This window comes from Puma concolor, chromosome A1 (genome assembly GCF_028749965.1).
Source record: "Puma concolor isolate L17-30 chromosome A1, mPumCon1.1.hap2, whole genome shotgun sequence".
In the NCBI taxonomy this organism is placed as follows: Eukaryota; Metazoa; Chordata; class Mammalia; order Carnivora; family Felidae; genus Puma; species Puma concolor.
The window spans coordinates 86,545,602-86,559,200 of record NC_141667.1 but is presented as its reverse complement, the minus strand read 5'-3'; positions in this window follow the sequence as shown (position 1 = coordinate 86,559,200).

The following is a 13,599-nucleotide window of genomic DNA, read 5'->3' as shown; positions in this document are numbered from 1 at the left end:
AGAAACGTTATCAAAATCCTCTCAGCTAAACAGGCAGGAGTCCTGTTAGTGTCAGAATTCTGTGTGGCTCAGTGGTGGGCCAGGTTAGATAAATATCCCTCTTCCTTAAGACCTAACAGAAATTTTTGACTCAGGAGTTCTTGTGGCTACTGAAAGGCTGAGCTGTACCAGGCCCTTCTGAATCTGTTCTCTCCACAATAGCTGGCATATCCTAATACATATTAAACTAGATTTAATTTTTATTTCAATAAATGTTTTTAAGTTTTTTTGCAGATATACTTAAATTTTTACTATTGCCTACATCTCCATTACAAAAATAACTGATATTCATAATGATGACCCCATTACAGCATGAAGTGTTGAATCAAAGCAATATCAAATTTGTTCTATGGTATCTGAGGCAGTGAAGTGGATTTTCATAAACAATATGGGGTAAAATTCAAAGATTTGTTTTATTTAAAGGTTATATCTAGTTCACCCAGAATGCCTCATATTTGACCTCTTTGGTTAACTGGAGTTTTACTCTCCAGGCTTGCTGAGAGCACAACCTTATGTTAGATGGGCAGAGGGAATTATCTAGATTTATGGAAGGTATATGTGATAATGAAATATTTAAAATGCAAATGGAGGAAATCCTTTGCACTTCAATGTATTGAATGTGTTCAAGTCTACTTGGCATAAGGAAGCCAAGTAGGAAATTATGTGTCTAAGGATGGCAAACTACCCAGTCACCTGGAACATCATATCACTTACCTATGCAGAAGAGAAATTGAAAATGCCCTGAATAAAGGCAAGCAGAACAGTAATGTGCCAACCCAACGTATCAAAGAAAGAAATGGAGAAAATGTGGGGTTGTCAAATTTTATACCAAGACAATGTTTAACAATATACATATACCTTTTTTTTTAAGTACAGCAAGAGATAATTCTAGCTGCTTGAAGAAACAAAGGAGCAAGTTGGAATGCAGTGACAGCTCTATAATGCAATAATAGGGTGCATGTCTTTGGAGCGGAATGGAGCAACTGAAAAGTAAGGGTCAGCTTCATTCATTACGTTTTAAAAATTTTATTTTAATTCCAACATAGTTAACATACAGTGTGACATTAGTTTCAAGTGTACAATATAGTTATTCAGCAATTTCACACATTACTCAGTATTCATCACAACAAGTGCACTCCTTAATCCCCATCATCTATTTCACCCATTCTCCTACCCACCTCCCTCTGCTAACCATCCATTTGTTCTCAATAGTTAAGGGTTTATTTCTTGGCTTCTCTGTCTCTCTCACTCTCTTTTTATTTCCTTTGCTCATTTGTTTTGTTTCTTAAATTTCACATATGAATGAAATCATAGAGTACTTGTCTTTCTCTGACTTTGCTTAGCATTTTACTCTCTAGCTCCATCCATATTGTTGCAAATGACAAGATTGCATTCTTTTTTCTGGCTGCATATTCCTGTGTGTATATATGTATACACATATGTATATATATATGAGTGTGTGCATATATATATATATATGTATGTGTGTGTATATATATACACATACATATATATATACCACCTCTTCTTTATCCATTCATCTATCAATGGGCACTTGTGTTGCTTCCATATCTTGGCTATTGTAAATAATGCTGCTATAAACATAGGGGTGCATGTATCCTTTTGAATTAGTGTTTTTGTATTTTGGGGATAAATATACAGTAGCACTAGATTATAGGGTAGTTCCATTCAACTTTTTGAGGAACCTCCCTACTGTTTTCCACAGTGGCTGCCCCAGTTTGCGTTCCCACCATTGGTGCACAAATATTCCTTTTTCTCTATATCTTAGGCAACATTTGTTTTGTGTGTTTTGATTTTGGCCATTCTGACAGGTATGAGGTAGTTTTGATTTGCATTTTCCTGATGATGAGTGATGTTGAGCATCTTTTTCAGGTGTCTGTTGGCCATGTGGATATCTTCTTTAGAGAAATGTCTGTTCATGTCTTCTGCCCATTTTCTAACTGTGTTATTTGTTTTTTGGGTGTTGACTTATGTAAGTTCTTTATATATTTTAAATAAGCCCCATTAGTTATTATCTGTTAATCAGATTAGTCATTGGCAAAATCTACTGGAGTTTGAAATCTTCTTCAGAGAATCACAGAAAATCACATATTTTTCAAGGAAGCTTACTTGAGGCACAAGAATGTGACTTCCTATTAAGGAATGAGCTACTGGTCTTTTCACAAGATAAAGATCCATGCCTCTAGAGGGAAGCTCCTTCTGGTAGGGAGGACCCCAGCCAGAAGCCCAGGTGTTGTTATGATACCTACATCTGTATGTCACTCAGCCTTTCCCACACTGACCAGCCTGAGCAGCATTAGCACTACATGCTTTCCAACTTTCATTTTTATTTCCTAGTTTATCACAATCCTACCTACTTAAATTCTACTTATACCAGTAAAAGGCCTCCAGATACAGTATATGTTAGAATCATTTCATTTTGTTGGACCTTTCAGGTTTAATTTCTTAATTAGCTATTCTTCTAACAAATTTACACATTCTGAAAAAAATAGATTTTACCCATGGCATGCAACGTTCCTTTAGATGTTTTATATGGGAAAATATTAGCCTTAAATCATTGTCATGCCAAGAAATGATGTGGAACTAATATTTATTGAATAAGTTAGCTGCTATACATTAGCTAATTGAATTAACTGCAGTGGAATCAGTAATTTTCTTTCTTGTTTATTTAATAACTTAATTTTCCTGCCACATAGGTGACTTAATTTTTACCTAAGTCTTATTTGTTTATCTTAGAGCTTAGTCACTTAGATAAAGCAGGTATTTGTATTATTCTGTGTCCATTTTTCCTGGGGTACATGTACCATTTCATTTTTTTTTAATTTTTTTTAACGTTTATTTTATTTATTTTTGAGACAGAGAGAGACAGAGCATGAATGGGGGAGGGGCAGAGAGAGAGGGAGACACAGAACCGGAAGCAGGCTCCAGGCTCCGAGCTGTCAGCCCAGAGCCCGACGCGGGGCTCGAACTCACGGACCGTGAGATCGTGACCTGAGGTGAAGTAGGACGCTTAACCGACTGAACCACCCAGGCGCCCCACATGTACCATTTCAATCTGTACATCCAAGTGTGCTTTCATTTTGAAGTGTTTTATTTATTTATTTATTTATTTATTTATTTATTTATTATACATTTAGATTTTTGGTACATTATTTTATTTTCAATCTTCGAGGTTATCAATATGCATAGTATGAATATACTTGGTCTTTTTTTAAGTCAAGTTTATTGATTTATAATATATGTATAGTAAAAATTCACTGTTTTTTTAACTGTACATTTTGACAAGTTGTGACATATGCTGTATGATCACTACCACATTCAAGATATAGAATATCCTCAGTCATCCCAAATTATCCATATGTCTCTTTATATTCACAGAGGTTGCTTTTCCAAAACTTTTTTCATTAGTGATCATGTTTTTTTACCAGTCCATTTTTTTCCAGCTGACAGTCTGCAATCACTGAATGGCTAACTGGGAGAAAGACTTGCCCTTAATATTCATGAAATAAATCCAAATTAAACAACAATAAATACCACTTTTATCTGTCTTACTGGAACATATTAAAGATATGACATCCACTGTGAGACTGGTGTAGTTGGCCGTATTATTTTTGCATGTGGGAATAAATATTGATATATTTTTAGAGGGAGTACTACATTACGATTTCTGAAATAGGAAGTTCATTAAACTATTCCACTTTCTAAGAAAGTGTTAGAGATATGAATTGGTATTAATGTATAAAGATATTCATCATAGTATTTTTATAATTATAAAATGAATATTCAATACTATGAAGTTTATTGTGCTGTTGTATACCTGTTTAATGGGATATTATACAGCTATTAAAATATTTAAAATATATAGCTGTTATGTGATATAATTATTTTAACAGAAAAAAGTTAGGACTGACTCCCTGGATTAAGTATTTCTCCTTTCTTGGGGATGGGTGGGCTCCCAAAGATTCTGTCTTTGCCACAGCTTACTGATCTGAATTTTTCAAAATTTGTATAATTAACCTTGCTTCATTTATGGTCATAATTTTTTAATAATCAAATCTTAAAAAAGCCAGTTATTTCTTGGGATGGTATATAATGAATAGAAGATTATATACTTCTGAGGCCACAATGTTAAGTCTTTATTTTTAAATATATTTTTTAAATATATTTTTAAACTAATTTTTAAATTTTTAAATATATTTTATAAAGTTCATTTAATATTTTTAGAATATAGTGTTATAACAAATACAATGGTAGGGAAAAAGTATAGCTCTTATAATATAAAAGCAATACCATTCATTTAAGAATCATTTTAAAAGAAAGAAACTTGCGAGAGAAGACCTGAGATAATTAAATTTTCATTAATTGTTTTTCTAGATTATTTTTTGCTGGCCATTGATCTTGATAATAACTGTTAGACTTTAATTCATGGATATATGGGTATGAAAGGCATACTTGATACAACATTTGGCTAGCATTGATTGACATAAACATTTGAATAAATCTTCAAAAATCTGTCATGGCCAAGAACACTGAACATAAACTCCTTGACACATGTGACCCACTAATGTTGGAATTGTTTGAAATGCCTCTTTAGTCCTAGCCCAACCCTTCCTAATGGAGTTGTCTTTATTATTTCTCAATTTCGTTCTTCTGGATGTTTATATCTAATAACATACACGCTTATTAGCTTGTTTCAGTTAAAATGATTTTTATACTTTTTTAACATTTCAAAAAAGCAAATATTCATTTAATTTCTAAGATTATGAGGTAAGGAATGTCTGTTTTATTTCAAGATGTGAATTATGTTCACAGAAATAAATATCAACAAAGATACATGTTGAATTGTCTTTGTATTGAAACTGTAAATTCGGGGCGCCTGGGTGGCGCAGTCGGTTAAGCGTCCGACTTCAGCCAGGTCACGATCTCGCGGTCCGTGAGTTCGAGCCCCGCGTTGGGCTCTGGGCTGATGGCTCAGAGCCTGGAGCCTGTTTCCGATTCTGTGTCTCCCTCTCTCTCTGCCCCTCCCCCGTTCATGCTCTGTCTCTCTCTGTCCCAAAAATAAATAAACGTTGAAAAAAAAATTAAAAAAAAAAAAGAAACTGTAAATTCTTGAGAGTAGAGAATGTATATTTTGTTCACTATGATCTTCTTTTGAGTTGAAAATAGATGATCAATAAATATTGGTTATGAATAAATATTACACTTACATTGTCGAAAATCAACTTCATTAGTAGAGTGTCAAGAAAATTTAAGTGAATTAGACATACACAGACTCTTTTTTAAAAAAATGCTTATTGGGGTGCCTGGGTGGCTTAGTCAGTTAAGCGTCCGACTGCAACTAAGATCCTGATTTTACAATTCGTGAGTTCAAGCCCGGCGTCACGCCCTGTGCTGATAGCTCAGACCCTGGAGTCTGCTTCAGATTCTGTGTCTCCCTCTTTCTCTGTCCATCCCCTGCTCGCGCTCTTTCTTTCTCAAAAATAAATAAAACATTAAAAACATGCTTATTCCAGGCATTAGAAAGTAGACATATGAAAAATGCAAATGAAGCATGGAGTTGATTGAACCAAGTAATACAGTATCTGTTGCTCCTACCTGTTCTTTCACATGTCCTTCCATGACTTTTTCCCTGTCTCTAAATGAAACAATTCCTTTTTGTTTAAATCCTGTAAAGCAACCAAGAGTCATGGATTAATTTGGTTCTTCTTCCTTTGAGCACTGATTATGTTCATAAAATGCTTTCTATGCTGATATGTCTTTAGTGTCTTATGAATAATTAGTTGATTTTGGTGATAATTTGAGAAAGGAAGAAGATCTCACATTTTATCACTACCAGGGAACTTTGACATGTTAAGTTTTTACCATTTAGCATAAGTTAAGTCTTATTAGGACCTTTTGTCAATAGTAATTCCTAGGCTTCTGTTAGTTGCTATACAAATAAAAGGAGATAGATTGACTGTAGAGTTCTGGAACAAACTAATGAGGAATTAAGTTTCCCTATATTTTAGGCAGATCATGATCTAAATTAGATGCCCTTTAGGTTTCTCATCTCTATGGGCTAATTAAATTAAACCCAAACTCTATGAAGTCAAGTATTTCTTTTTTTTTTTTTTTTTTAATTTTTTTTTTCAACGTTTATTTATTTTTGGGACAGAGAGAGACCGAGCATGAACGGGGGAGGGGCAGAGAGAGAGGGAGACACAGAATCGGAAACAGGCTCCAGGCTCTGAGCCATCAGCCCAGAGCCTGACGCGGGGCTCGAACTCCCGGACCGCGAGATCCGCGAGATCGTGACCTGGCTGAAGTCAGACGCTTAACCGACTGCGCCACCCAGGCGCCCCTGAAGTCAAGTATTTCTATGTGTAAATTGTATCCTTAAATCTTCTCACACCATTTCAAATCACCTTACTACCAGTAATAAACTCTCTACTTTTTCTTAGTCAACATCATTGTTGATCTTATAAGTCCTGTTTGTTTCAAAACCTCAATTGTGACTGACCTCAATCATGATGAAATACTTCTTGTATTAGCTCATGCTTTGGGATGAGTTTTGTCACATTATCAAGCACTTAAGTGATGGTTTGGAATGTTTTTTGATTTATGTTCATTGTTCTAACTACATTGTGGACCTTTCAAAACTGAGGCAGAAATAAAGATATCAGAGAAACTGAAAGAGCAATTTGTTTTCTGAGGCATCTCTCTCAAAGTGGGACTTGTTCAACCCTTTCCTCAGGTGGAGATGTTGAGCTTATGGTTGTTAACATATTATGAAAAGAAGCGTTGTAATGATGAAACACTAGAAGACATTTTCAAATAGTGCCTCTTTTTTAATGTATTTGTTTCCCAAGCAGCAGACGGTACCACCAGTAATCCTGTCTGGACCCATCACTGAGCTTGCTCCACAAATGTAAGAACTCTTCTGTTTTTGCCCCAGGCATAACACTTCTGTTATTCATAGGCTCCCATGTGTTTATATGTTGTCACATTGTCATGAGAAGAAAATAAATGACATGTGAGATATTCTGAGAATCTTAATTTTTCTATGATATATAATTTGAAGCTCTACTTAGGGTGAAAACCTAAAGATTATTGCATTACATCCTAAATTTATGATAAATCCAATAAGGGGTTAATATAAAAAACTCATCAAACTCAACAGCAAGAAAAATTTTGATAAAAAAATGGGTAGAACTCCTGAACAGACATTTTTGAAAAGAAAACATACAGCCAACAAACACAAGAAAATACACTCAACATTAGTAATCATCAGGGAAATAGAAATCAAAACCATGATGATATATCACTTTACACCTGACAAAATGTCTATTACCAAAAGGTAAGAAATAAAAAATGTTGGAGAAGATGACAAATAAGGGAAAGTGTTGGAGAAAAGGGAACACTCATGCACTATTTGTAGGGATATAAATTGGTTCAACCACTAGAGAAAACAGTATGGAGTTTCCTCAAAAAATTAAAACTAGATCTATCATGCAATCTACCAATTTTACTATTGGGTACTTATCCAAAGAAAATCAAAACATTAATTCATAAAGGTCTATGCACCCTTAGGGTCACTGCAACATTATTTACAATAGCCAAGATATGGAAACAATCTGAGTGTCCAACAAGATTTGAATGGATAAAGAAGATGCAATATATATGTGTGTGTGTATATATAATGGAACACACACACACACAGGCACACACATACACACGTGTATACGATAGAATATTAGCCGTAAAAAAGAATGGATTCTTGCCATTTGCAACAACATGGATGGTCCTAGATTTTACTTATACTAGGTAAAATAAGTCAATCAGAGATATAGCAATATTGTATGATTTCACTTATATATGGAATCTAAAAAAACAAAGCAAATGAACACCTGAGACAAAACAGAAGCGGACTCAGATTCAAAGAATAGTCTGGTGGTTGTTGGAGGGAGCTAGGGGGATCAGTGACCTAGGTGAAGGGGATTAATAGGTACAAATTTATGGTTATAAAATAAGTCACAGGAATGTAGGTACAACATAGGGAATATAGTCAGTAATATTGTAATTACTTTGTATGGTGATAGATGGTAACTAGTCTTATTGTGATGATCATTTTGTAGTGTATATAAAAGTTGAATCACCATGTTTCCCACTGTAAACGAATATGATATTGCATGTCAACTATACTTAAATAATAGATGTCAGGAAAGTTCCCCAATCGGGTGCATTGTGTATTTTTTTTTCTTAAGAGTCTAGTGACTCCTATTAGCAGTCAGAAGGATGGCATGTATGTATAGAGAGAAAGAGAAAAACTATCTTCTTAAAGTTAATATGTTTTTATTTTTAAGAATGTTCAAGAAATGTGCAAATAGAGATTTCATTTTATAGCCATCCTTATTTTATTCCTATGGCCTGGGAAAATGTGTCTAGTTATTTGTCTTTATTATAGGTTTTAAAAATAGAGATAAATCAGGAAATAATCTGTTTTCTATTCTTCTTCTAAAAGCAGCACTTATTAAAATTTCATTCAGCGTTTGATCCTTTACACCAATACATGAGGCTAGATAATGTCCAAGAAAATTATTGCAAGTCAATAGGTCTTTTTCCATGCATGTTTCATCATTGAGATTTTGCTGCACCCTTGATTGAAAGTCATGGTCTACTAGAAGCATGACACTGACACCAGTCAACTCTACATGAGCTCTGCTTCTTGAAGCTTGCAGAATAGTCCAACAAAGGTCTTTCAACTTAACAAACCACACTGAAATTTGGGCTTTTCACTGAAGTGGTGTTTTTATAGACTATGCTGAAATTTTGGTAGGTTATTTAAATTATGTAGATTCCTGAAATAAACTGTTTGGATGGGAATGAATATTGCTTGTCATTCATTTTAAAAGAAATAAGCAATTTGACTCTTAAGTATTAATGTGATGGAAAAGGACTTGATCTTCATGCCATCAGAAGTAGATTGTTGATCACTGGAGAAATGCAGTTATCTAGAAAAAAACTTCTTTACTCACACTATTTATAAAAAAATGTATTTGTGTTATATTTCTGGACAAAACAGACTTTTCTCTGAGTCTTATGTTCTAGTCTGCCATCTTTAAAAGAAGTACATTTGCTTTTCATAATCATTTAATTTTTACAATTGGCATAAATAGTATAAAAGGAGAGTAACAATAAATCCATAAGATTCTATTCCCTGACAATAATTTATAAGTCATAACAAATTATACCTCTTCATATTCTTTAAGTCATTTTATTGATAAAATAAAAGCCACTTAAATGCTTAGTCACTGTAAGTGTGGCATGCTTATTGTGTCTGGGAAGTTTTTTATTTTTGTTAGGGAAATGTATTTGGAAAATACTCTTATCTGTTGATGGTACCCTGGGGTATTTGTGAAAGTAAGCACATTGTTACTTGATAAGGAGAATTTTGTTTAAAATATGAAGATACTTTTACAATTTTCTTCCTGATATTATTTCTCCATCCTTGCTGCCAATTTCTGTATCTTCTCTCCATTAAGAGTATGCCAGCTTTGGGGAATTGATTCACTCTAGAGTCTGCATGTGGTGAGTTGGTAATTATAACATAGCCAAAAAGAATCTTAGATGGGGTTTTACATGTGGGGTAGAAGGATACTTTCAAAGGCTCTTTGAAAGATTGGTTGCATAATTTGTGGAGACACTGCAAAATTAAAATGCAGAATTTTTGTTGAAATATTACTAGAAATTTCAAGATGGTGACAGCAGAGCATCAAACCAATTGGGAGCCTTTTGTGACTGCATAGGTTGGTGCCCGTGAAGTTGGTCTTGGGCTCCTTGTCTTGGGAGACTCTTAATCTCTTCCCCTGTTCTTCAAGTCCCTGAGGAACATCTGTTCCCTCCTTTGTTGTGGACTTTGAGTAGCCGTTTTTTTTCTTTCTACTTTTAGTTGGAATTCTTATTTTTGCCTTTCTAACAATTTTTGTTTCATGTGCTGCCTCTAAACTGCCTAGCAGTATTGTTTTTGACAACTAATTCCAGAACATCTTTCAATTTAACCACCTCTTTGATTTTCCTTCTTCCTTTTGAAAGAAGCTTTCCTCCTACCCTGGCTTGTGTGATCTGGTTCCAACATCTGCTCTTTGTCTTAACGGAATACTCTCATTGCCCCAGGATTGTTAAATGTGGGATGGATCATATGTCCTAAGACTAAAGAGCAGGACTAGATAGCGGCACCAAGATGCCATTACCCTCATGTTCCTCTTTGCCTACTCTCAGATTTTGGAGAGATCTAAGAACCAAATACCCATTTTTGTTGCTGGATCCACAGCTATTTTGCTCTGAATGTATGACTTCATTTCTTCTACCTGTGTGAACTGAAGTAGACAATAGCTTAGAAGGATACTAAAGTTCCCTTTCATCATCATTAGAAACTCTTAAGAAAACCTAAGACTTTGCCTTCCTTTTTTCTCTTTTCTGGGCCCTAACCAGATTGTTTTTAGCTCTGTAGATTAAAAGATCATTTTCAAGGAGGAGGAGGATAGCTCAACAGAAGAAAGAGGGAAAAATACACTTTAAAAGAGTACTCTTGAAACTAAAGGGAATCTTGAGATAAAGTTAGTTCAGCTCCTTAAGTATTCAGCCCAAAACAAGTAAAGCTAAACAACCAAAGAATACAACATCCTTTTCAATATTATTGTTCCTAACAGAATATTCGGAATATTCTTCTCTCCTTGACAGTAGTTCAAGGCTCTGAGCCAAAGGGAGAAATCAGGTCACTCATATTTCCTCCTAGTCTTTATTCATCAATACTTCTGCATTTCTAAAGCAGCTTCTTAATTCCTTCCAGCAACCCAGTATATTAAGTTAGGTAGAAATCACTTATTATTAATGTGGGAACTGAGGCTCATGTGACTTAGCTGATACTTCCAAGGGTTACAATATTAATTCATAAGTATTTGAAAAGAACTGAGAATTCTCAAATGCTCAACAAAGAATATTGCCTTATATTGCTGCTAAGCATCAAGATGTTTGTCACTGTTGTCACTATTTATGTACATTTCTATGTTATTTCTAGATGTACTATCATCTGTGGCTCTCTAACTTCATTTGTTATGTTCTTCTCCTTTCCCTATTTGTCATTCTTAAACATGATAAGTCTTTAATTTATATCTCTGTAACTTAAAAAATGTTTTTTAAGTATTAAAGTTTCATTTTTTGAGACTTGTTACTTCAATAGTGAGGCAAGATAGCCATTACTACAATTTTAAGTTGAACCAATAACTGTAGTTCCATATGTGGGCTAGGTGCCAACTATAATCACTCAGAGTTGCCCTCAATAGCTATTTGCCCTGAGCTATTTTGTTAGCATTAAACATCAGCCTGTACTTAGATAAGGATCTGAAGATTGTACAGTTACTTAGTTACTTGCTTTTTTCATTGCTTCCCATTTAAGCCAATAACTAAATGAACAATTAGGACTTGGGTTGTGTGAGAAATGTGTTTTATTTGGCATGGACCCTAATGATCAGATAATGAACAGCTTCATTTCTATCAAGAGGATATTCTAAAGGATGGTTTCATTTCCTAATGCTGACCCTCACTCTGAGAGGCAGACTGCTCTAATCATGATAGTTAATGACCAATAAGTGGCCATTTGTCACATTTTCACTCTTTACTCCAGGCCTCAGCCAACCTCTAACATAAAGGATTCAAACTATGATGAAATGCTTTAACAGGTAATGATGAGAGAGATGATGAGAATTTTTAGGCCAGGGTTCATGCTCCATATGTTCTCTGTAGTAATCATGTTGAAAAATAGTAGTTTGGTTCTGAAGCACTACAGAATTTGATTCACTGGACATTTATTGACTATGTGTAACTCATGAGAGTAGAAAGAGAAATGAATATCAAAGTACAAATCTCTGCCTCTAATAAACTTAGTCTGTAGTAAGATGTCATGTTCTAATCAGAATTTAAATGAAATAGGTTATGACTAACTTAGTTACGAGACTTATGTACAGAAAACATTATAAACTCGGAGGAAGCATCAGAAGTCTCTAAAAGTTATAAAGACCTTTAAATTGTTTCTTATGTACCCTTGGCTTATGCATACTTGACTTTGACTATAAACATAACCCAACATTTGAAAAGTTCACAGTTAAATTGTGGAAGTTCATTAACTACATGATTAAAGCTGATTTGTTATGTTTAAATTTCCATAATCCATTTACAAGGTTTATCCATTTAAAATCTCTAAATTAGCAGTTTCTCTGCTTCTATTATTCAGGTCATTGCACCTTAGATAAGCTAAATGTCTAAGTGTTCCCTGTAAAGAAAGCAAACAAAATTTAAATATCTGCCATAGGAAGGTCAAAACAAGGAAAGTCATCATTAGTCTGAATAGAAGTTTCCATTAATTTTCTACTTCATTTTTCCTCCTCTTCATCAAATATAAGTGAATTAATGAAATTTTCTAAAATACTTCCTTTTAAAATATGCATTTTAATTCAGTTCTTAAAAACCATTCTGAGCTGTGGCATTATTTTTAAAGTTTATTTATTTATTTTGAGAGAGATAGAGAGTACAAGTGTGGGAGGGTGAGAGAGAGGGAAAGAGAGAGAATCCCAAGCAAGCTCCACACTGACAGCATGGAGCCCGATGTGGGGCTTGAACTCATGAACTGTGAGATCATGACCTGAGCTGAAACCAAGAGTCAGATGCTTAACCGACTGAGCCACCCAGGGGCCCCAATATGCATTTTAATTCTAAACGGAAATTGTAATTTGTAGAAGTTAGGACATTTGGGATTCCTTTGGCATGCAGTATTAATAGTAACAAGGGCACTGGGGAGACATTTGCAAGGCAGCAGTGTAAGAAGATTCTGAATTCACCCTCATCCCATAGATATGCTATATCTACAGCTCAAAATGGATAATTTCCCTCTGAAAAAGATCTGAAAACTAGGTGAACTGTTTCACCACAACAAAGGATAAAAAGATCACATGAAGAGGGTGGGAGAGGCAGAGACATCATACTGCCCCAAACCCCATCCTCTGGTGCAGCAACACAGGTTGAGTGGATCCATAACTTATTTTTCTTAGTAATTATCTAAAGTTACAGAAACTATCAACATAGAAAATTACTAATTGTAAAGCATTACAATAACTTTGGTAATGCTTATAAGAATTTTTGATTCTTTAAAAAAGTGCTTATTAGTGTCTACTGTGGCTGTCAAACTTTATGGGAGATAAAAATACCTCTCCCAAGAATCTTAAAGTCTAGTTGAAGAATTAAAAATGTCAACATAAGTAACTGCAAAAGTCAGTAGAACATAAAAGCCTCAAAACTAACATACAAAAAAAGTAGTATAAATACTGAATGGTGGGAGTATTTCTCCCAACCGGTGGTATAGGGAGTAGGTTGAATCACCAAAGTTTCCATAGATCAGGAGACATTATGCGGAGGTGGACCCTTCAGGGATGATATAAGACAAATGTAGAGATGCCACCCTGTAGGAATAAAGGATATAGTGAACATTCTGCCTGCCTGAGGCATGGA